Below are 25,254 nucleotides of genomic sequence, written 5' to 3'. Positions count from 1 at the left end.
GTTTACTTCTTTTTCCTATAAGGTTAGTGATTGGCCTAAAGTTTGCATTATACTTCTATGACTAACATAAATCCACTTTCAAATAACTATACACCACTTCATGGCTTATACAGGCACCTTAAAACAGATTATTCCCAATACCTCCCTCCAGTTCCTTACAACATTGCTCACATTCATTTCATGTATCCATAGGAAGATGCATTATTTCTATTATTATTTTGAACAAGCAGTTATCTATCAGATAACTTAAGAATAAGAAAATATGATTTTATTTTATATTCATTTATTCCTTGTCTGATACTCTTCTCTTCTTTACATAGTCCTGAGTTTCTGACATTTATCATTTTCCATCTCTTGTGAGAACTGCAAAGAGAGATTTCTTGTAAGGCAAGTCTACAGGTAGCAAATTCTTTCAGTTTTTGTTTGTCTGAGAAAGTCCTTTTTTTCTCTATCACTTTTGAGGGATAATTTCATGGGATACAGAATTCTAGGTTGGTTTTTACTTTCCACACTTCATTCATTTAACTTTAAATATTTCACTCTTTTCTTGCTTGTATGGTTTCTGATAAGAAAGCTGATAAATTCTTATCCTTGTTCCTTTATAAGTCAGTTTTCATCTTGACTTCCCCCCAACTTCTTGGCTTATTTTAAGATTTCTCTCTGTCTTGGTTTGCTGCAATTTGGTTATGGTATGCCTACTGCATATTTTTGGCATTTATCCTGCTTAATGTTCTCTGAGCTTCCTGTATCTGTGGTTTAGTGTCTGTCATTAGTTTTGGGGTATTCTCAAACATAGTTGCTTCAAATATTTATTTTATCTTTTCTCGCTTTCTTCTTCTGCTCTTCCCATTACATATATATATATTTTCTAATACTCCCACAGTTATTGGATACACTCTTCCACTTTTTCATTCTTTTTTTTCTTTGCTTTCATTTGGGAATTTTCTTTGACATATCTTTAAACTCACTGATTCATACCTTAACTGTCTTCAGTCTGTTGATGATCCCATCAAAGGTATTCTTTATTTCTGTAACAGGGTTTTTTCTCTTGCATTTCCTTTTGATTCAATCTTAGAGTTTTCATCTTTCTGCTTACATTATCCATCTGTTACTGTATGTTGTCTACTTTTCCGCTAAAGCCCTTAACATATTAATCATAGTTATTTAAATTATCTATCTGATATTTCCAAAATCTATGTCATACTGGAGTCTGGTTCTGATGCTTTCTTTTTCTCTTCAGACTATGTTTCTTCCTGTCTTTTAGTATGTATGATAATTATTTTTAAGTCGAGCATGATGTATTGGGTAATAGGAACCAAAGTAGATGGGTCTTTACTGTGAGATTTTATATATATCAGGCTAGAAATTGGACTGCGTTTAATGTTTAATGTGTTTAATGTTTTCTGTAGCTGTATGTGTTAGAGGCTTCAGTTTCCTCTGCTTTCCTAGTGTTTTTTCCACCCCTGGGATTTTGGATTTCCCTAATAACTCCTTCCTAGATAAAGTCTTTGTCTGTCTGCTCTCTTAGTTGAAATCTTCTCTGTTGTTATTCTGGAATCCATTTAGTATTTTGTGTGGTGTTATGGCATTGGACAAGGAAAGCATTCTCTAATGTTATCATTAAACCTTGTGACTAAGTCCTGGGCTGTGACTTTCAGAAGTGTTTCTTAGCCATTTTTTCCTCCCCTGTTGTGAGGCAGAAGGCCAGAGGCAACTGGAGTTGTCTAATTACATTGCTCAGGTCAGAAAAGGCTCTGTTAAAGTAATTTTCCTTAGAATGCAGTCCTTTGTCATGGCGATCACTCTGAGCACATTTCAAAATTTCTGCTTTTCCCCTAGGCATTTTTCAAAATGCTAACTTTACCTTTGTTGTTCCCACTACATGAGAGAGTTTTCTCTAATCTTTATCATGAGACTCTGGTAAAGCTCCTGGAGGTAGTACCCACAAAAGTGTGGTACCCTTCCCAAGGCTGGGGATCCAGGGGTTTCTGACAGTCAGGCTAGTCCACGCTCATTGCTGAAATTCTTCAGCAATTTGTAAAGTTACCCTTAAGTGTCTTTCTCTACCAGTTACTGTCTCTAACAGCATCTGTTCCTAGTAAGTTGATCTTCACTGTGATTTCTGTATTCGCCTGTCTCTCCAGATTTCAGGGTGACATTACGCCCTTGACCTCAGTTTTCTGTAGGATCTTTAAAAAAGCACTGAATTTTAGTTTGTTCAACTTTATTCTTGTTAGGAGGACAGGAGTGATGACGTTTAAGTTTTTTATGTGCTATAGCTGAAATAGAAAGTCGGATCTAGCACGTTTATTGAATGATATAAGTGTATTTCAACATTTAGAGGTTGAGATTGTAAACTATTTTAAGCCAATTCAAGTAGTTATATGATAACAACAACAAGAATAGTAATAGATAAAATTTTGAAATGTTCTTTTTTCAAATTGATAACTTAGGGTTTTTGTCTGGACTTTTCATTTGTTGGTATATTTCATTTCTATTAATTTGTATATTCCATGAAAGTAAGACTGCATCTTATTCTTATCTGTTACTTTCACAACAATTAACACTAGATAATGTAAATGTAGATTGATCTGAATCAAATTAAAATAAATTATCTTGAAATGCACACTTTGCTCTGATTATTACCTTACCATTTTTTACAGAGTAGATCATACATTAAGTAGATCCTTGCTTATTTGGGACAAATATGAAAAATGATACTTAAGTGACTCTCCTCTATTTTATTAGGAAAAGCCATTATAAACCAAAGAAGACAATTTAATTATATTTAACTTATCTATTATTGTGTTCACTCTTCCAGTAATGTTTAGGCTTATAGAAGTTGATAGAAATCTTCCAGGCTGTTTATGATATTAAATGTATATAATATAGTTAATGTTAATATTAACTAGAACTATACATTATCAAATAGCTTTTACATCCCTGTTTTTTTTTTTTTTTTGCATTTTATAAGAATGAAAATTTTTACTTTTGTCATTTAAAAGAATGGGCATCAACTTCCTTTCTGCACTGGTATTCTCTGGGAAATCAAAGCAAAGACCTGTCCGTGTTTTCTTTACTTTTCTTTTTTGTTGTAGTTGTTTTCAGGAAAATTGGCCCTGAGCTAATATCCATGTCCATCTTCGTCTACTCTATATGTGGGATGCCTGCCACAGCATGGCTTGATAAGCAACGTGTAGATCTTTGCCTGGGCTCAAACCAGTGAACCCCATGCCACCAAGCGGAGTGAGTGAAATTAACCACTATGCTATTGGGCCAGCCTGCTTCTTTACCTTTTTTGACATTCACCATTTCTTAGCAGTTTCAGCAATAAAATTTAATTTTCTAAAGTAATGAAATTTTCATATATAGAAGTTCAAGAATTCTAGAAAAAAACAGCAGATACTTTTTGCTTCAAAGAAATATATATTTATACATTGACATATATATGTATACATTTGTGTACACATGCTTATATATATCCTAATTTATGTGACCATATAGTGAGTGTGTATACACACACACACATGCACATGTTAAAGAGCATTCACTTATATTGGGATATTCCTGTGTATTTATAGCTATAGCTTTTTGAATATAAAGAAATATGCTAGTCTCTGTTATCAAAATACTAAATCACTTTTAACCATACAGCCTATATTTTATGTATACTGACAAGCCTGATACAAATGAAGGAAATGCGTCATAGAAATAACCAAATTCAATAACCATTTTTTCCCAAATATCAGAAAGAAGTCATGCGTTGAAGTTTTTTCTTTCTCTTTAGAGCAGAAGCAACCATATACACTGTGTATCTACCTTCAGTTCATTTTGAAACAATGCAAGAATAGCTTTTTATTCCTTTTTCCTTAAATTTAAAGAATAATTAACAGCATGTAGAACCTTTCTAAATGTTACAAAACAGGAAAATTATATATGTGACTAATTGTGACAGGTGACAAATACAAGCCAAACTCAGCTTTATGAAATAATTTCTTTCTATTAAAATGGAATACATCAAAAAGGAAAAGAAAATATCTAAATCCATCTCTTTGCTCATGATTAGCAAATTTAGCCCTAGTCTCTCAGGAAGTGCCATCTGCTCTCTCAAGCACATTTACAGATAAGACTTATCAAAACTGGAGGGGATTATGTGGAAGCAAAAAGAAACAACAATAAAAGTAGCTTAATGAAATTCTATGACAAACTAGAAAGGAAGACCGTATCATCTTTCAAAATAGAATCTCTGAGCTTCCAGTAGGCAAAACCAATATTGACTGAAAAACATTTATTTATCTTAAATATATAGCAATCTCAGAGTTGCTGATGTAAATAGGACTTGACCAGAAAGTTGCATTTATGAGAAAATTGAGTGATATTTTATCTATTATACCTAATTTTGAATAAATAAGTTACTGACATAGTTGAAATATGTCACGTTATTGAAAAGTTTATTATATTGATCTATTGATGTAAGTTACAATTTGCATTACTCTATTTTCTTTTCCGGTGGATGAAATTTACAACTGTTCCTTGCACCTTGGCTTTGAATTTCTTAACATCTTTCCCACCTGTAAATTACATTAGTATGTTGATAAGTTAACACAAATATGTGACAAACTGTAATGGTTTGTTTAAATTCTAAACACATAACTGCAAGACATTTACTATCCATCTACATTGTGTATGTTTCTGCAGTGTCATCCCATGAAAGAGGAGTATACATACCTGCTCTGTGGGATGTACGTTGAATTGTGATCTGAAATTGTTAAGATAAGCAGTCTCAGCACACAATCTTTGAACTCCCCTCTTGGCCACATTAGAATGAAACTCGAAACTGGAGCACCTGTCTACCAAGACATGAAGGTTCCTCATAGCCTGTGCTGGACTTAACGGCCTCATATGGAAATACACAAGGCTCAACATGAACTCTGTTTTTCTGCTTGATTGTGTATGTTATATGACACCTGGCAAACCCCACTACTATGCCTGTCCCCTGCAAGGAAGGTATGGAGTCCTTCTGCTACAGTACAAGAGGAGTGTGTGCAGAACAATTGCTCTGCATCGGCTGTCAGGAGGGACCTAATGCCTACTACTGAAGCCGATCTTGCTCTGTTTCTTCCCCATGTGAGAAAAACGTTGCTCCACCCAGTGCTTGACTGTGTTGTGTTTTCCTTAGCAACTCCGATACCAGAATGCAATGGCATAAGTGCTTGGACTCTACTGTAGACAATAGATGCCACTTGTTCAACACACATGATCCAAAGAAGCTTTCTTAGCCAGTGTATGGATTCTTATTTTCTTTTTTTCCCAGCCTCTGTGATTGTGGAAAGCAGTGTTGAGATAAAGCTTCATTAGCCTGGGTTCCTAAGTGTTAACAGTGAGTAATGCTCCATGTTAACCCACGGTGGATATGTAACATGAGCAAAATAAACTGTGTTGGTTTGAGCTCCTGAGTTTTCTGTTTTGTTTTGTTTCAATGATTGGTATCCTGGGCTTTCATGAATGATATAAGAATGAAGACTCCCATGGAAATACTTTCAACAATAATTGGTAAATAACACCATTTTCCGTATTACTCACTGAGTTCTACTATACTTGCCTCTTTGTCATATATGTCATGTGTTTTGTCAAATATATCAAGTTTGCTTTATCCTCAGAGTCCCTAAACTCGCTCTGTCTTCTTTCAGAATGTTCTTGTTCTAGATAATCAACAATGCTCATTCTTCTATCTCAGTTTCTGCGCAAAGGCACCTTTGCAGAGGAATCATCCTTGACCACTCTATTAACAATAGTTCCCTAACCCTGACACAGCCTCTCCTTTCACTTAACCTTGTTTAGCTGCTTTTGCATTTCCCACCTGCACTGTGCTGTGTGCTTCATCAAAAAAAGAGATTTTCTCTAGTCTTGTTTATCTTTATATCACTGGTGTTAGAATGGTTTCAGATATGTAGTTGGTACATGCACACAATGCATACACACACACACACACACACACACATTGAATGAAGAAATAGATTGCTTTGAAACTTGATACATTCACCGGACATGAAGAGAGCATTAATACAGCCGATTCTCATAAATGGGCTACATATCCAGCTTACAATTAGCACTGTGGCTGCAGGAGAAGGCTTTAAGCCCTCCAGCAGAGAAGAATGGAGTGCAAAAAGCTGGAAATGAAGTGTGGCATGATATCCAAAGTGTTGATTTGGAGGTAAGTTTCAATGGGAAAGAAAAGGGACAAATTGCTGCTAAGGTTTAAGTCACAGGGAAGCATGGAAGAGCAGCGACCACATCAGATGGAACTCTGGGGTCCTTTTTTCCCACAGAAATATTTGTGAAAGATTTCTTTCAGGTAGGCAAGTAAATTACAAAGTTATTTAAAATTGAAATCAACATCAAGACTGGATAAGTGAGGAGACAATTCTATGTTTGGCATGTGAGCAGTGATTATGATTCAGCAACAAGAGAAAAAAGATTAAATGAAGGAAGAAACACAATGAAGGAAATAAAGATTCAACGTAAAGGCAAGAGTCGAGTCAGGAGTCTTATTCACAAGACCAAACAGGAGATCAAAACAAGGAGGTGCAAATGCTGACCAGTGGAATGTACACAAGGGCAGGACCACACAAGGAAGCACTATAGTGAACATTGACACTAACTGTGAGAGCTGGAGTATTGAATGCCTCATCCAAACAACTTTGATATATTTTCTTTCTTTTTTTTTTTTAAGTAATTGCTTTCTGGTGAGGAAGGTTGGCCCTGAGCTAACATCTGTTGCCAATCTTCCTTTTTTTCTCCCCAAAGCCCCAGTACATAGTTGTATATCCTAGTTGTAGGTCATTCTAGTTCTTCTATGTGGGATGCCACCACAGCATAGCTTGATGAGTGGCATGTAGGTACACCCCTAGGATCCAAACTGATGAACGTCGCACAGCCAAAGAGGAGCATGTGGACCAAACCACACGGCCACGGGACCAGCCTCGATATGCTTTCTTTTGTTAGGAACCGGGCCTGAGTTGTCTAGAGGCTACAGGTGAGAGTAAGTTTAGTGGAAAAACGGCTTAAGAGCTATAGCGAAAGTTAAATTTATGCTATTTTTAATTTATATGGTATTTATTGTCTTTATATTATAAAATTATTTCTCCAGCCTACATGGCGTTATACAAAGTAAACCTATAATCAAGCTACTGAAGTGCAAAGAAGAGCTTACATGTAAAAAATAAAATTAACCATTTAAAGGAATCTACTATAAAATATAATTATAAAGTGACTCATTATCACCTACTCACTTTATTTTATGTTATTCATTGGCTCCTTGACAGAGGATTTCTTTTAATTTTCATTTTACCATAAAAATATTTATTCTCTTATATGAAAGTAAATCATAAGCTATGTAAGCCTATAACATTTGTAGATGAATATTCATACCATTTAAGAGATTATGCAAATATGATAATAAACAAGAAACCCAAGAAACTCGTTTTGGTATTCTGACATGTAAGATAAGTAAACTCTCAAATGTTATGTAGGATAAGTAAGCCGTTAAATAGAAAAAAAAAATCCATAGCTACTTTTTAAAGCATGGGACTTGATTGTTAGAACTATCCTGAATAATATTTATTTAAAAATAAGGGAGTTTGTACTTTGTGTCATGATATCCTTTCTGCAGTCAATGATGAGTATAACTAATATCACAAAAATATGATGGTAGAAGACCTGGTATAATAATGAATATGTCTATTTCCATTTTCACATAGCCAAGGCCAGAGAAAATATTTCTATATTAAAAGAATTCTGTAATAAAGCTGAAGATTAGATAATAAAATTATTCCCTTAAAATTGTTTTTAATTAGTCTACCAAGAGACATGATAAGATATTCATCTGCTGCAATGAAAAGTTTCTTTTAGTGGGCTGGCCCAGTGGAGCAGCAGTTAAGTGTGCACATTCCGCTTCAGTGGCCCAGGTTCGCCAGTTCAGATCCTGGGTGTGGACCTAAGCACTGCTTGTCAAGCCATACTGTTGAAGGCATCCCACATAAAATAGAGGAAGATGGGCATGGATGTTAGCTCAGGGCCAGTTTTCCTCAGCAAAAAGAAGAGGATGATTGGCAGCAGATGTTAGCTCAGGGCTAATCTTCCTCAAAAAAAAAAAAAGAAAAAGAAAACTTTCCTTTATTTTGTATTATTTAGTAATTTTCTGAATATCACAAAATAAGTTAATTCTATGCATTAATGGACATTGAAATAAGAAGATATGACTATATCATAGCAAAGCAAATTAATGAAATTGTTCTGCTAATAAAACTATTCTGAAATAGATATCATGCCTAGAAAAAATACAGAAAATTATTATAACTTTTAAACATCAGTTCGAGTATAAAGATTTCCTTTTACAAGTCACCTAAGTCTAAAAATGTATAATATTAAGTAACATTTATGAAACAGATATCCCAAATCTTTTTTCAAGTAATCCCAGGTTAATTAACATTATTATTTATTGATATTCATCTATCTAATTGTTTCTTTTATTTATTATGGTAAGAAAAACTAACATGTGATCCATCCATTTCACAAATTTTTAAGTGCACAATACAGTATTGTTAATTACAGGCACAGTGTTGGAGAACATCTCTAGAACTTATGCATCTTGTATAACTGAAACTTTATACTGTTGAACAGCAACTTCCTATTTCCCTTTTTCTCCCTAGACTCTGACAACCACCGTTCTCATCTGTTTCTATGAGTTGACTGTTTTAGATACCCCACACAAGTGAAATCATGCAGTGTTTATCCTTCTGTGAATGGCTTATTTCACTTAACATCCTCCAGATCCACCCACGTTGTCATGTACAGCAGGATTTCCTTCTTTTTTAAGACTGAATAATATTCCACTGTACATATGTAGCACATTTTTTAATCCACTTATTCATCAATAGACATTTAGGTTGCTTCCATATCTTGGCTACTATGAATGATGCTGCAATGAACATGGAAGTGCACGTATTTCCTGAAGATCCTGATGTCAGTTATTTTGGATATGTACCCAGAAGTGGGACTGCTGGAGCATATGGTATTTCTATTTTTAAATTTTTGAGAAAACTACATAATGTTTGCATAGCAGCTTCACTGTTTTACATTACCAACAGCAGTGTGTAAGGGTTCTAATTTCTCCACATCCTAACCAATACTTGTTATCTTTTGTTTTTTTGATAATAGTCATACTAATAGGTGCGAGGAGATCTCTCACTGTGGCTTTGGTCTGCACTTGCCTATTGATTAGTGATGCTGAGCATCTTTTCATGTATCTGTTGGTCGTTTGTGTGTCTTCTTTGGAGAAGTGTCTCTTCAAGTCCTTTGCCTATTATTTAAATCTGGTTATTTGGTTTTGTACTATTGAGTTTTAGGAGCTCCTTATATATTTCTGATATTCACCCCTTATCAAATAAATGGTTTGCAAATATTTTCTCCATGGGTTGCATGCCACTCTGTTGATGTTTTTCATTGCTGTGCAGAAGCTTTTTAGTTTGATATAATCCTACTTGTCTTTTTTTGCTTTTGTTGCCTGTACTTTTGGTGTCAAATCCAAGACCAAGGTCATGCAGATTTCCCCCTATGTTTTTTTCTAAGACTTTTACAATTTCAGATCCTGCATTTAAATCTTTAATCTATTTTGAGTTAATTTTTGTGTATGGTGTAAGATAAGCATCTAATTTCATTCTCTCACATGTGGATATCTAGTTTTCCCAGCACCATTTGTTGAAAAGCCTATCCTTTTCTCATTGTGTATACTTGACACCCTTGTCAAAGATCAGATGACCCTGTGAGTTTTTCTGAGTTCTCTATTCTGTTCCATTGGTCTCTGTGTCTGTTTTTATGCTAATACCACACTGTTTTAATTATTGTGGCTTGTAATATATTTTAAAATGAGGAAGTATCATGCCTCCAGCTTTGTTCTTTTTTCTCATGAATGTGTGGGTTATTCAGAGTCTTTTGTGGTTCTATATGAATTTTAGGATTGTTTTTTCTATTGCTGAAAAAAGTGCCATAGAGATTGTATTGAATCTTTAGGTTACTTTGGGTAGTATGGGTGTTTCCACAATATTAATTCTTTCAATATCCCCGATGACATAGATGCAAAAATACTGGGAAACTGAATTCATAAAATACTAGGAAACTGAATTCAACAGCATATTAAAAGAGTCACGCATCATAACCGACTGGGATTTATCCCTGAGAAGCAAGATTGGTTCAGTATACACAAATCAATTAATATGATACACCACATTAACAGAATGAAGGATAAAAATCACATGATCATCTCAATAGATATAGAGAAAGCATTTGATAAAATCCAACATCACTTTATAAAAAAAAAATCTCAACAAATTAGGTATACAAGAAACTTACCTCAATATAACTAAGGACATTTGTGAAAAGTCCACAGCTAACATCATATTTAATGGTTAAAAAACATGAAAGCTTTTCCTCTAAGCTCAGGAACCCTTGTTGCCCACTCTCATCACTTCTACTGAACGTAGTATTGGTAGTCCTAGTCCGAGCAATTAGGCACGAAGAAGAAATGAAAGACATCCAAATTGATAAGGAAGAAGTAAAATTATCTCATAAGATGACATGATCTTATTTGTAGAAAACCCTAAAGACTCTACAAAAACTGTTAGAACTAACAAACAAATTCAAACAAAGTTGCAAGATACAAAATCGACATACAAAAATCAGTTGCATTTGTGTGCGCTAAGAACCAACTATTTGAAAAGGAAATTAAGAAAACAATCCCATTTACAATAGCATCAAAAAGAATAAAATACTTGGGGAATAATCTTAACCAAAGAGGAGAAAGACCCTCTCTCTTCTGCCTTCGTCCTGCATGATGCATTGACATGCTATCTAGAAATCCAGCAGCCATTTTGAGACCAGGAGAAGTGTGTACAGGATGGCAAAAGTGAAAACAAGAGAGAACTGTCTACGTCTGGACATATTGCTATATTTGATAAATAAACTTTTATCTTTAAAGCCACTTTTTGTTAGGCTTTCTGGCATAACTTGTATAGCATGTTCTCTAACAGTGTGTTTTTTTTTTGTTTGTGTTTTGTTATGGACATGTTCTAGTATTAAGACTGTTAAGCAACAAGATGACAGTAGGAAAACACATCTTTTTTCTCCAAGACATGAGCTGATCATACCTATTGTCAGAAAACAGCCTTATCTATTTCTCCACAGACCAGTCTCTGCCTCAACATTGATTTAAGACTTCTCTCTTCCCATTCCTCCAAAAAGAACTTTTAGCTCACTATTTTAAAAACATTGTTTATGCTGGTCATATAAATTTTAGCTGGCCATTATGTAACTATGAACTTTAGAGAGGGGGCAAGTGGCAGTTAATGCTTACTAATTATCAGTTGTGTATCACCAAATGTCTGCTGAATCATTAACATGTCTCATAATTCTTAAAACAATGAGTTGAGATAATTATGCTAAGGGAGTGGAAACTGAGTCTCAGAGACATCAGTGTCTGTCTTAACACCATGCCATTAATACAGAGTCTAAAGATTTTAAAGTAGTGTTTCTCAAAATGTGTTCCCCAGATCACCACCATCAGTTTTGCTTGAGAAATTTCTAGTAATACAAATTCTTAGACTCTACCCCAAACCTACTAAATCAAAAACTCTATGTTTGAGGCCCAGCCATATGTGTTTAACAGGTCCACTAGATAATGATGATTCACACCATAGTTGGAGAACCACAGCTTTAAAGCAACAAATTCCAATATTTATACATTAACGTAACTAGAAAAGTTAGACCATAAATCCACAATCAATTTTTAAAATATTTATAAATGTATTCCTATACCATGGTTCTGCAAATAGGGGTACATACACTATGACAACACTGAGGCTTGAAGTATTAGGTTGATGGGCTATGGTTTCCAAATTAAGCCAATCTAAACTCAGGAAATCTGAAGAACTATTCAGATAAACTCTTATATTTCAAGACTTTTGATAAGAGGCTTGACGTCAGTGAAAGGGCCAAGAGCTAAAAGATTTATGCTGCTGGAACTAATTTACCGTCAAGATGCAGCATTGAAAGCCAGCAGGGATTGTGGAGTTGCTTGTTGTATTCAAGAGCTTCTGCATTAAACCTACTGAGAAAATACTAGTCTTTAGCTTAAAGCTTGGTTGCATGCTGGAAAGAAACAGCTTAATTGGACTTTTAAGCGCCAGACCAGGGAATACATTAATTTGATTGTCAAAGTGTCATTTAGGTTTTATCACTCACTTTCCATCGTAAACGGGAAGGACTTGGTCTGCTGAGTGGTCATGAGATTTTAATTTCCAGTTATTAAGAAAGTAAATCTTCAGGTTCAGACCTAGGAAAATTCTCCTTTTCCTCTCCAAGAGTAATTTGATAACTTTGTATTTACTTCTCTCATTTAAACACTTTCGTTCTGGGTCCTCTTCAAGTTATCTCCAGGCCGCACCCCCATTTCTGTCTCCTAGGACTGCCATATGTGAACTCTTTTTAGGCAAAATTGGCCTAAATTGGCCAACTGGTGTGTTTTAAGACTTTTGACATATAAACATATCCATGCTTTGATTTTCTTTACCCCTTTTCTTTTTTTTTTTTAATTATTCTCCCTTCTTGACTAATTGTAACTTTTTGGCATAACGCTAGATAGCACTGTTCAGTCATCACTTCCCCTGAATTTTAAAAGCACTTGTCATTTGGAAATCATTATTATTGACATCAATGTGCTGCATTTCTACAATTCTCCATAGACTCCAACAGCTCTTAACTTTTAAGTTATTTTCTGTGTATGAAATTGTTCTTCTTATTGATTATAAGGGCTTTTCTGGCAGGAGTTTATGTATCTTTAAATACTGAGTGCTACATTCAACACAGAGAAAATGATTGATAATTATTATACATAAATTATAATCTTTTACTCTTTCCCAGAAACTTTTTTTTTCTTTTGAGGAAAATTATCCCTGAGCTAACTGCCGCCAACCTTCCTCATTTTGCTGAGGAAGGCTGGCCCTGAGCTAACATCCGTGCCCATCTTCCTCTACTTTATACATAGGATGCCTACCACAGCATGGCCAGTCAAGCGGCGCCATGTCTGCACTTGAGATACAAAGCAGGGAACCCCGGGCACCAAAGAGGAATGTACGCACTTAATGACTGCACCACTGGGCTGGCCCCACCAGAAATAATTTTTATGTGAGGTTTCATAATTCTTTATGAGGGACCGTGCTATTGGTCCCTGGATTAAGCGTTGTCATCCTCCGAGCCTGTGGGTTCTGCTACCTTCCTAAAAATTAAGAATAATTCACATAGCTATATGAACACCTAAGTCCCAAGTTTTCTTTTAGATTATTCACTCTAATGGGAAGTGTCCGAGTATTCTATTTGACCATGCCAATGCATGTTTATTATAATTAGTTTGCACATTTGATTAATTTTATTACCATGCATGTATTGGAGAATTAAATGCACACATATCAGAAATTGGAAAAACAGAAGATTTCTTGCAGTGACGATTAATATTAATTTACTGTGCTTTTTATCACAGCCAATATTTTTGGGGAGAGAAAACTTCTGAATACATAATGGAATACATCAGAAAACACTTAGGAATATTTCAATTTCTTTAGAAACATATTTTTGCTGCTTCCTCTTTCCATTCTGTTTTCTTTCCTATTGTATTCCAGAAGAGTCAAAGGAAGCTACATGCTAGATATATGAACTTAAAAAAAATAGCCATAGGAATACATATACATTTGAAGTATTTAGACACAATATTCTCTTATGTTATATGTGTTGTTAGAGTCTTCAAGTGCATTCTTACTCCCACTGCCCCTGTGGACAGCAGAGCAGAATCCTAACAGTCTTTTTGTGGCAACATCTCACCTTTCATGCTGTGTTAGACAATGATCCGCTGCTATTCATAGGGTTTTCAAGGCCAAGTTTTTCAGAAGTGGGTGGCCAGGTCTTTCTTCCTATTACGTCTAATCTGGAAGCTCTGCTGAAACCTGTCCACCATGGGTGACCCTGCAGGCATTTGAAATATTGATGGCATAGCCTTCAGCACCATAGCAACATGCTGCCACACAGTATGACAACCAAAAGATGGGTGGTGTGGGTCTCTGAGCGGGAAATGAATCCGGGCTGTGGAGGTGAGAATACTGAGTCTTAACCACTAGAGCCCCCCAGGGCTGGCTATAACTACCTGGTGAACTATTATAATTGCAAATTTTTTTACCAAAGATAATGTTAATTTGCTCCTCACAATTCTATTAGTTGTATAGAACAAATTTAATTTTTTTCTTTTTATTGAGGTTATGATAGTTTAAACTTTGTGAAATTTCAGTTGTACATTATTACTTGTCAGTCACCATATAGGTGTGCCCCTTCTCCCTTTGTGCCCACCCCCTGTCCCTTCCCCCTGGTAACCAGTAATCTGTTCTCTTTGTCCATGTGTTTGTTTATCTTCCACATATGGGTGGAATCATACAGAGTTTGTCTCTCTTTATCTGGCTTAACATAATACCCACAAGGTCCATCCATGTTGTTGCGAATGGGATGATTTTATCATTTTTTACTGCTGAGTAGTTTTCCATGGTATATATGTACCATATCTTCTTTATCCAGTCATCAGTCGGTGGGCACTTAGGTTGCTTCCACTTCTTGGCTATTGTGAATAATGCTGCAATGAACACGGGGGTGCATGAGTCTCTTTGAATTGATGATTTTAAGTTCTTTGGTTAGATACCCAGTGGTGAAATAATTGGGTTGTATGGTATTTCTATTTTTAATTTTTTGAGGAATCTGCATACTATTTTCCATAGTGGTTGCACCAGTTGGTATTCCTACAAGCAGTGTATGAGGATTCTTTTTTCTCCACAACCTCTCCAAGATTTGTTATTTTTTGTCTTGGTTATTATAGTCAGTCTAACGGGTGTAAGGTGATAGCTCAGTGTAGTTTTGATTTGAATTTCTCTGATGATCAGTGATGATGACTATCTTTTTATGTGCCTATTGGCTGTCTGTATATCTTCTTTGGAGAAATGTCTGTTCATATCCCCTGCCCATTTTTAGATGAGGTTGTTTGATTTTTTGTTGTTGAGTTGTGTGAGTTCTTTGTATATTATGGAGATTAACCATTTGCTGTATATATGATTTGCAAATACTTTTTCTCAGTTGGTGGTTTGTCTTTTTTTTTCAATTTTGTTTTCCCTTGCCTTGTAGAAGCTCATTAGTCTGATGAAATCCCACTTGTTTGTTCTTTCTATTGTTTCCTTTGTCTGGGAAGACATGGTGTCTGAAAAGATCCTTTTAAGACTGATGTCAAAGAGTGTACTGCCTATATTTTCTTCTAGAAGTCTTATGGTTTCAGGTCTTACCTTTAAGTCTTTGATCCATTGGAGTTTATTTTTGTGAATGGTGTAAGAGATTGGTCTGTTTTCATTCTTTTACCTGTGGCTGTCCAGTTTTCCCAGCACCATTTGTTGAAGAGATTTTCCTTTTTTATTGTATGTTCTCAGTGCCTTTGTTGAAGATTAGCTGTCCATAGATGTGTGGTTTTATTTCTCGGCTTTCAATTCTGTTCCATTGATCTGTGCGCCTGTCTTTGTACCAGCACCATGCTGGTTTGATTATTATAGCTTTGTAGTTATATTTTGAAGTCAGGGATTGTGATGTCTCCAGCTTTGCTCTTGTTTCTCAGGATTGTTTTAGCAATTTGGGGTCTTTTGTTGCCCCGTATGAGTTTTAGGATTCTTTGTTCTATTTCTGTGAATAATGTCATTGGGATTCTGATTGGGATTGCATTGAATCTGTAGATTGCTTTAGGTAGTATAACCATATAGTCATATTTATTGTTCCAATTCATGTGCATGGGATGTCTTTCCATATCTTTATGTCATCATCAATTTCTTGCAGGAAATTCTTTTAGTTTTCATTGTATAGGTCTTTCACTTCCTTGGTTAAATTTATTCCAGGGTATTTTATTCTTTTTGTTGCAATTGTGAATGGAATTGTGTTCTTGAGTTCTCTTTCTGTTAGTTCAGTATTTCAGTATAGAAATGCAACTGATTTATGTAAGTTGATTTTGTACCCTGCAACTTTGTTGTAATTATTGATTACTTCTAGTAGCTTTCTGATGGATTTTTTAGAGTTTTCTATTTATAAGATCATGTCATCTGAAAACAGAGGAGTTTCATTTCTTCCTTGCCTATTTGGATTCCTTTTATTTCTTTTTCTTGCCTAATTGCTCTGGCTAAAGCCTCCAGTACTACTTTGAATAAGAGCGGTGAGAGTGGGCATCCTTTCTTGTTCCTGTTCTTTGAGGGATGGCTTTCAGATTTTCCCCATTGAGTATGATGTTGCCTGTGGATTTGTCATATCTGACCTTTATTATGTTGAGATAGTTTCCTTCTATACCCATTTTATTGAGAGTTTTTATCATAAATGGATGTTGGATATTGTCGAATGCTTTCTCTGCATCTATTGAGATGATCATGTGTTTTTTCTTCCTCATTTTGTTAATGTAGTGTATCACATTGATTGATTTGCAGATGTTGAACCATCCCTCTGTCCCTGGTATAAATACCACTTGATCTTGCTGTATGATCTTTTTATGTATTGCTGTATTCTGTTCACAAATATTTTGTTGAGGATTTTTGCATCTATGTTCACCAGTGATAATGGCCTGTAATTTTCCTTCTTTGTGTTGTCCTTGTCTGGTTTTGGTATCAGGGTGATATTGGCCTCGTAGAATGTGTTAGGAACTGTTCTATCTTCCTCAGTTTTCTGGAGTAGGTTGAGAAGGATAGGTATTAATTCTTCTTTGAATGTTTGGTAGAATTCTCCTGAGAAGCCATCTGGTCCTGGATTTGTTTTTGGGGGGAGGTTTTCGATTACTGTCTCAATCTCTTCTGATTGGTCTATTCAGATTCTCTATTTCTTCTTGATTCAGTTTTGGGAGGTTTTAGGAGTCTAAGAATGTATCCATTTCTTATAGGTTCTTCAATTTGTTAGCATATAGTTTTTCATAGTATTCTCATAATCTTTTGTATTTCAATGGTATCCATTGTAATTTCTCCTCTTTCTTTTCAATTTTATTGTTTGAATTTCCACTCTTTTTTTCTTAGTGTGCCTGGCTAAGGGTTTGTCCATTTTGTTTATTTTCTCAGTGAACCAGCTCTTTGTTTCATTGATCCTTTCTATTGTCTTTTTTGTTTCAATTTCATTTATTTCTGCTCTAATTTCTATTTTCTTCCTTCTACTGACTTTCAGCTTTATTTGTTCTTCTTTTTCTAGTTATGTTAGGTGTAGTTTGAGATTGGTTGAGATTTCTCTTGTTTGTTGAGGTGAGACTGTATTGTAACGTATCTCTCTACAGACCACTTTTGCTGCATCCCAAATGAGTTGGCATGGTGTGTTTTCATTTTCATTTGTCTCCAGATAATATTTGATTTCTCCTTTGATTTTTTAATAACTCATTGGTCGTTTAGTATCATGTTATTTAATCTCCACATCTTTGCCCCTTTCCCAGCTTTTTTCTTGTAATTGATTTCTAGTTTCATAGCAGTATTGTCAGAAAATATGCTTGATATTATTTCAATCCTCCTAAATTTATTGAGGCTTGCTCTGTTTCCCAATATATGGTCTATCCTTGAGAATGTTGCATGTGCGCTCGGGAAGAATGTGTAACCTGCTATTGTTGGATGGAGTGTTCTCCACATAGATAATAGATAGACAGATAACAGATAATATATATCTATTAAGTGCATCTGGTGTAGTTTTTCATTTAAATCTACAATTCCCTTGTTGACTTTCTGTCTGGATGATCTATCCATTGGTGTTGGTGGGGTGTTGAGGTTCCCTACTATTATTATGTTATTATTAATATCTCCTTTTAAGTGTGCTAACAGTTGCTATATGTACTTTGGTGCTCCACTGTTGGGTACATATATATTTATAAGTGTTACATCTTCTTGGTGGAGTATCCCTTTTATCATTATATGCTACCCCTCTTTGTCTCTGTTTAACTGTTTTGTCTTGAAGTCTACTTTGTCTGATATAAGTATGGCAACACCTGCTTTCTTTTGTTCACTGTTATCTAAGAGTATTGTCTTCCATCCCTTCACTCCGAGTCTGTGTTTGTCTTTGGGACTGAGGTATGTTTCCTGCAGGCAACATATTGTTATGTCTTGTTTTATAATTCATTCTGCCATTCCTTATCTTTTGATTGGAAAATGCAATCCATTTACATTTAGGGCAATTATTGAAATGTGGGGGCCTAATGCTGCCATTTTATCACTTGTTTTCTGATTCTCCTGTGTTTCCTTTTTGTCTTGTCCCATTTATTTGGGACTACCAGTTCAGCTATGGAGTTTTCTATGCTGGCTTTCTTAGTTTTCTCCTTATTTGTAATTTGTGTCTCTGTTCTAATCATTTGTTTAGTGGTTACCATGTGGTTTGTATAAAACATCTCATAGATGAGATAGTCCTTTTCTGATAGCCTCTTATTTCCTTAGACTAAGCCAGTTCCTTCTCTTTCCACTTCCCCTTCTAGGTTGTTATTGTCATAGCTTTTTTCCTTCTTGTGTTGTGAGTTTGTGGTAAAATGACAAGATTATATTTGTTCTTGATGTTTCCCTTCCCTTTATCTTTAATGTTATACTTAAGCATTTGGTAACCTGTTGTGATGGACAGCTGCAGTTTTTTTATTTTGTCTTTCTGCTTATGTCCCTGCTCAGGATTTTCTAACCCCTTTCCTGTTTTTTTGTTTTTTTTTTTCCCAAATATGAGGGCCTTCCTGAGGATTTCTTGTAGGGGGAGTCTTGTGGCGATGAACTCCTTTAACTTTTGTTTATCTGGAAAGTTTTTATTTCTCTATCATATTTGAAGGATATTTTCACTGGATAGAGTATTCTTGGCTGAAAGTTTGTTTCTTTCAGAATTTTGAATATATCATTCCACTCTCTCCTATTCTGTAAGGTTTCTGCTAAGAAATCTGCTGACAGCCTGATAGGGGTTCCTTTGTAGGTTATTTTCTTCTGCCATGCTGCCCTTAATATTTTTTCCTTGTCATTAACTTTTGCCAGCTTTATTACTATATGCCTTGGAGTTGGTCTTTTTACATTGATAAAGTTTGACGATCTATTCGCTTCCATTCACACGGATTTCCAGCTCCTTCCCCAGGTTTGAGAAGGTCTCATCTCTTATTTCTTTGGACAAGTTTTCTGCTCCATTCTCCTTCTCTTCTCCCTCTTGGATACCTACAATCCTTATGTTGCATTTCATAATTGAATCGGATATTTCTCAGAGTTTCTTCATTTCTTTTTAGTCTTGCTTCTCTCTCCTCCACTATCTGAAGTATTTCTATATTTTTATGCTCCAGACTGCTAATTATGTCCTTCATATTATCAGCCCTACTATTCAGGGAGTCCAGATTTTTCTTAATCTCATCCATTGTGTTTTTCATCTCCAACACTTCTGATTGACTCTTCTTTATAGGATCAAGCTCCTTTTTTTTTTTTTAAGATTGGAAGCTGAGCTAACAACTGTTGCCAATCTTCTTTGCTTTCCTGCTTTTTCTCCCAAAATACCCCAAGTATATAGTTGTACATATTAGTTGTGAGTCCTTTTAGTTGTGGCATGTGGGATGCCACCTCACCATGGTCTGACGAGCAGTGCCATGTCCACACCCAGGATCTGAACCAGCAAAACCGTAGGCTGTGGAAGTGGAGCACATGAACTTAACCACTCGGCCATGGGGCCTGCCCCTCAAGCTCTTTTTGACATAGCTCCTGAACTCATTGTGTTTTCTATCTGTATTCTCTTTTAACTCACTGAGTTTTTTAATTATAGCTATTTTGAATTCTTTGTCATTTAGGTTATAGATTTCTGTGTCTTTTGGATTGTTTTCTTGGAACTTATTTTCCTTCTGTTCTGGAGATTTAATATATTTTTTCCTACTGCTTGATGGTGTAAATTTGTGCCTACACATAGCAATAAGAGTTTGGTTACTGCTTCCACTTGCTTCCACTAGGGGGAGGGGGCAGGAGAATGTAATCTGCACCCACCAGGATTCCTGTCAGCTGTTCCTGACCGAGCATGGGCCACTCCTTTGGATCACTGTGGCCCTGTGGGGTCTCCTGTCAACTGTGGGAACAATCACATAGGGGCTTCAGGTTGCTGCTCCCTGCTCTCACAGATCCAACTAGACATGCTCCCTACTTAGGGACTGCAGTGGTGTTATGGGCTTTTGAGGCATCCGGGAGCTTGTTCCCCCAGACTGGCAGCTCTGTTGCTGTCTGGTTCCACTGGATCTCACTTGTCCCCTCAGGGATGCAGCAGAGCTATAGGAATTTAAGCCAGCCAGCAGTTTGCTCACCCAGCTATGCCACACCTGCTCCTACGTCACATCAGCCTTTGTGCTTGGCAGGCAGGGCCTATCTCCTAGGGCTGAGCCAAGACTGTCCCTGGGGCCACTGTGGGACCACGGATTTTCCCACTGGACCGAGAAGCAATCACACTGGGGCTCCAAATTATCATTGCCTGCTCCCATGGTCCCACTGGATCTCACTTGCCCCCTTGTGGCAGCAGCAGAGCTATGAACATTTAATGCAACTGGTGGTTAGCTGTGCAGCCATGCCAAGTCTGCTTCTAGGTCACCCAGCCTTTGTGCTTGGTGGGTGGGGCCTCCCTACTGAGTCTGAGTCTGAGTCACTCCCTGAGGCCACAATGGGACAGTGGATTTTCCCACTAGTCCAAAGAGCAATCTTGGGGGGCTTAGGGATGAAGTCACCCATTTCCTCAGTAGCGCCAATGTACACGCCCACCCTCAGGGCCATAGTGGTGTTATAAGTGCTTCACAGGGCTCTCTGGGGGCTAGAAAGTTCTCACCTATGTTCACCTCTTCCCCGGGGAGGAGGAAGTCCATCCACCTTCCAATGTATAGCAGCTCAGGTCTCTCAGGCATCCTGAGGTGCTGTATGAGTATCCTCTGTTGATCAATGAATGTCCACTTAGTTGTAGTTTGAACGGGCAGAGACAGAGAAAACTGCTCACTTTGGCATATTGCTGATGTCACTCCAAGTTTAATTGTCTTAAGTGTACAGATGACAAAAGTTATGTCACAGTTATCTTCTTGTCTTCTTCCTACAGCTAGAACACTGGTATACAACCACAGACATTCTGACTACAATCTTGGGTCATCCTCACCTTAGCCCACTGCTGCTCTCATCAGTGTATAAGTGACTAAAGCATACCTAACTTAAGGTCAAGTTAGAATATCATCTATAATAAAGATGCAAATACCTTCTTGCATCTGGACTCATTTTTAGCACAAAATACTGATGTCTCAGGGCAGATCACATCTGATATGTAGATTATCTGCTGAATTTCACATGCTGATATTTAACACAATAACTGATATATGTTTTCCATAAGTGGATGAGATAGCAGAACTTCTTTTAGTTTCTACAAACTCTAACTTTGCCAAGGAAAGACAAGAATGTCACACAGCCTTGAATTTAATGGCTGAGTGGCCAAGTACATCTAAAGATGCCTTAAGCTTTATCTGATCACTCTGGCCTGACTTCAGCAAAGATCCTGTTAGGTTGACTTAACTAAAATCCTCTTTCAACCCTGATGTTTCCTCTTAGTAATTTTCCATCCACTGACCCCACCCTGCTCCTTGGATATAAATTCCCACATGCCCATGCTGTATTTGAAATTGAGCCCAATCTCTCTCTTCCACTGCAAGACCCAACTGTAGGAGTTCCTATACCTATTTTGGTAGTTTCCCTTTGAATAAAGTCCACCTTACCATCTTCAACAAGTGTCATGAATAGTTTTTGTTTTAACAGAGGAAGGAGAGGAACCAGTAAAAGAGATTTAAAAGGAATATCAGTAAAGCAGCAGGAAAGCTGGGAGAGAGTGTGAAGACCTGCAAGCCAAGTAAAGGAAACAGCATTCAAGAAGGATGAAGTGAGTGCTGTGGGGTGTATGTTAATGAAGGCCTGAGGAGTGATCATCTAATTTAGTAAAGTGAAGGTGGGGAGATTTCCATGGATTGTTGGAAGTGAGAGCCAAGTTGGGTGTGTTCAAGAGAGAATGTGCATTGACTACTTTTGAAATGAATTTTGCTGCAAAGAGAAGCAAATAAAGGATACATGGTGAGGAAAGCAGGGTCAAAAAGGGATTGTGTGAAGATGGAAAAGTAACAATTAGTATGTTGCCTGCTATAAGGAGTCATTAATTGGAAAATGAAATATGATAGAGTAGGAAGTAGGAAGAATTTTGGGAATACTAAAAATAATATTACTGGAATTTTCAACCATTTTGCAGATACCAAGTTTTGTTTTATTCTTTTTCCCCCAAGTCTCTTAGAACAAATTTTCTTAAAAAAAAGTAAACGACGACTCTCTTCAACCATACAAATATGTACTTCAAATTGTTCCAACTATGTCCTTCACAAGCTATTGTCTCCTTTGCATTTATTTAGTTTGTTCCTTTATAAGCAAAGCTATTTAGAGCATTTTCAAACCTTTCGTTTTTCTTATCAAAGTGTCTCTTTTGACCCTCTCATATAAAGACTCTGCAACAGTGCTATTACTGTGATACAAAGTTTAATTATTTTTATTGATATATTTGAGTCCATTAACAAAATGAGAGAATAGGTAAAATAAATTGTGAAACATACTTTCCATTGGAATGAAGAATGCATTAACATCCCCAATCCCCTCATCTGTGTTTATAATTACTTTCAGACATTATGTTTAAATTGTGATTAGAATGCTTCTACTAATTTTTAGTAACTCAAAGCTAAGAAAATATCCTGCTCATTTTAATTTCCTTCAAAAAATAATAGAAGTGTTTTTTTGCACATAAAAGCACTCAATATTTATTTAAAATGAATTTTAATATTTTAAAGTTTTATTCTCTGATATGATAGCCAATTACTTTAATGCAGAGAATGGGGTCGACTCTGAAGGACGGCTGAGTTGTTTGTGCACATTTTCTCCACAAATTCTTAAACTTAATTTATACAAAAATATTTATTTGGTTCCTTTTAGATAGAAGTGAATGAGCTACATGCCAAAGACAGCAGGTGAACATTACTGTTTCAATAGAGCATCACCCCACCACAGAATATTTTGTTTTGTAGAGTATACATGAAGAGAATAAGAATAACTTATTTTTCCTATACATAGCACATTTCTCTAATTCTTAACTTAAAATTTTATCTTTTTTTAGAGCTGAGTGAACGGTAATACTAAAATTTTCCTGGTGAAGAAGGCAAAAGTTAGAGAAAAACAAGCTGAGTCAGAGCAGGAGAGCATTATCAAAGCGGTTGAAAAGCATTTTTCCTACACAGAGCTGTCGGTTCTGCTGGAAATTAAGTCAATATCGAATTTGCGGCAAAGCTATTTTTATTATGTATTTCTTTAGAAAAACTGGGCAAAATACAACTGACATGCTTTTGTAAAAATATACTTCTTTCAAACAATGGAGTTTACTATTAAATCAACATGATGAAGCTAGGACAACCATGAATAAAAACAGCATTTTCATTATGAGACGCCAGGCCAAAGGATAAATGGAACAAAATTTCTTCTTCACTGTCATAAACCATAAGATAACAACTAGACTCTAAATAAAATTAGAAGCTTATTAGATAATAAATGATGAGAAGATTTGAAAAGCCATACAAAACCGGATGTAACTTTTTGGGAGGTGTCTGATAGAAAGCAGAATAGTTAATAAAAAATGGTTTGCAAACAATTTTAAATAGAAGAAAACTAATATTCAAAGTATAATATATTGCATATGCAATAATTAGCGGTTATTTGAAAAAAATATGTAGTAAATCATATAAGGAAATCACAATATAAATTAAAAATGCAATGCTATTTATCAAAATTTAATGCTGAAGCATGAAATTAAAGACATCCTACTAATTACGTATTTAAAAAAATTAATTGTGAAGAATTTTGTGTCAACGAAAGAAATTATTTTTCTGATAAATTTTTCATACCGCTATTAGATTGGCAATTTCAGAACAATGCTAAGTGGACAAAATAAACAATGCATTTTCATAAATTATTTGTCTTATTAACAACAAAAGTCTGTGTATCATTATTTATTGTTGGTTATCACTAGGGAAATTAGTAACTGCTTTAGGAAATTATTGAAACACAGCATGTATCAAAATATGCTTATGTTTATACATACTTAATAGATGGTCAAGTTTTAGGACATTGGTTTCTACCTTTGAACTTTTTGTATATGACCTTTTTGTCATATATCTTTATCACATGTTAAATATTATAGTATTTCTTTCAAAAATACCTTAAAATCAAAACTTTTAACCTATTTGTCATTTAAAATAGGATTTATTGAATATAACTTGAAAGAAATTATAAAATTGAGAAATTATGAAAACAATTTAGAAAAAAGAAAAGAGAAAGCTGAACAGATTTCCCTCCTGCACTAAAAATAACATTTAAAGAGCATTAGGACAACTTGAAAAGTGCACAACTTTTGGTCAATGAGAGCAGTAGAAAATTAATATTTATTAAAATTTATATTCTTATACAAAAATTTAGCAAAATTAAACAGGTTTCTTGGTTACTATTGAAGTGAAATAAACTAGGTAATGAAGAAATGACCAAAAGTGTAAGCAAATTTTAACTACATTGTATTAGGGTTCTTCATAGAAACAGGACCAATAAGATGTGTGTATACATAAAGAAATTTATTTTAACGAATTGGCTCATGCTATTGCGGAGGGTGCCAAGCCCCACATCTGCAGGGTAGGCCAGCCAACTGCAGACCCCTGACAGAGCCAATGTAGCAGCTTAAGTCCAAAGGCTATCTCCTCCCTTCTTGCTTCTGGAAGGTGTCATTTGTTCTATTCAGGTCTCCAACGGATTGGAGATGTTCACCCACATTATGGAGAGCAATCCACTTTATTCAAAGTCCACCAATTTAAACGTTAATCTCATCAAAAACACCTCACAGAAGCATCCAGAATAATGCTTGGCCACAGATCAGGGCACCGTGGCCCAGCCAAGTTGACACATAAAATTAACTATAACATATGTGATAACTAAATTATCCTAAAAGTTAGATTTTTACCAGAATTATGTTGAAGTCAGCTTCATATATAATCATTAGCTGTTATCTTACGATAGAGTTCACAGTGTACTTCATGGGGGA

Source organism: Equus asinus, chromosome 18 (genome assembly GCF_041296235.1).
Source record: "Equus asinus isolate D_3611 breed Donkey chromosome 18, EquAss-T2T_v2, whole genome shotgun sequence".
Taxonomy (NCBI): domain Eukaryota; kingdom Metazoa; phylum Chordata; class Mammalia; order Perissodactyla; family Equidae; genus Equus; species Equus asinus.
The sequence above is the reverse complement of the archived record's forward strand: the minus strand, read 5'-3'. Positions refer to the sequence as shown.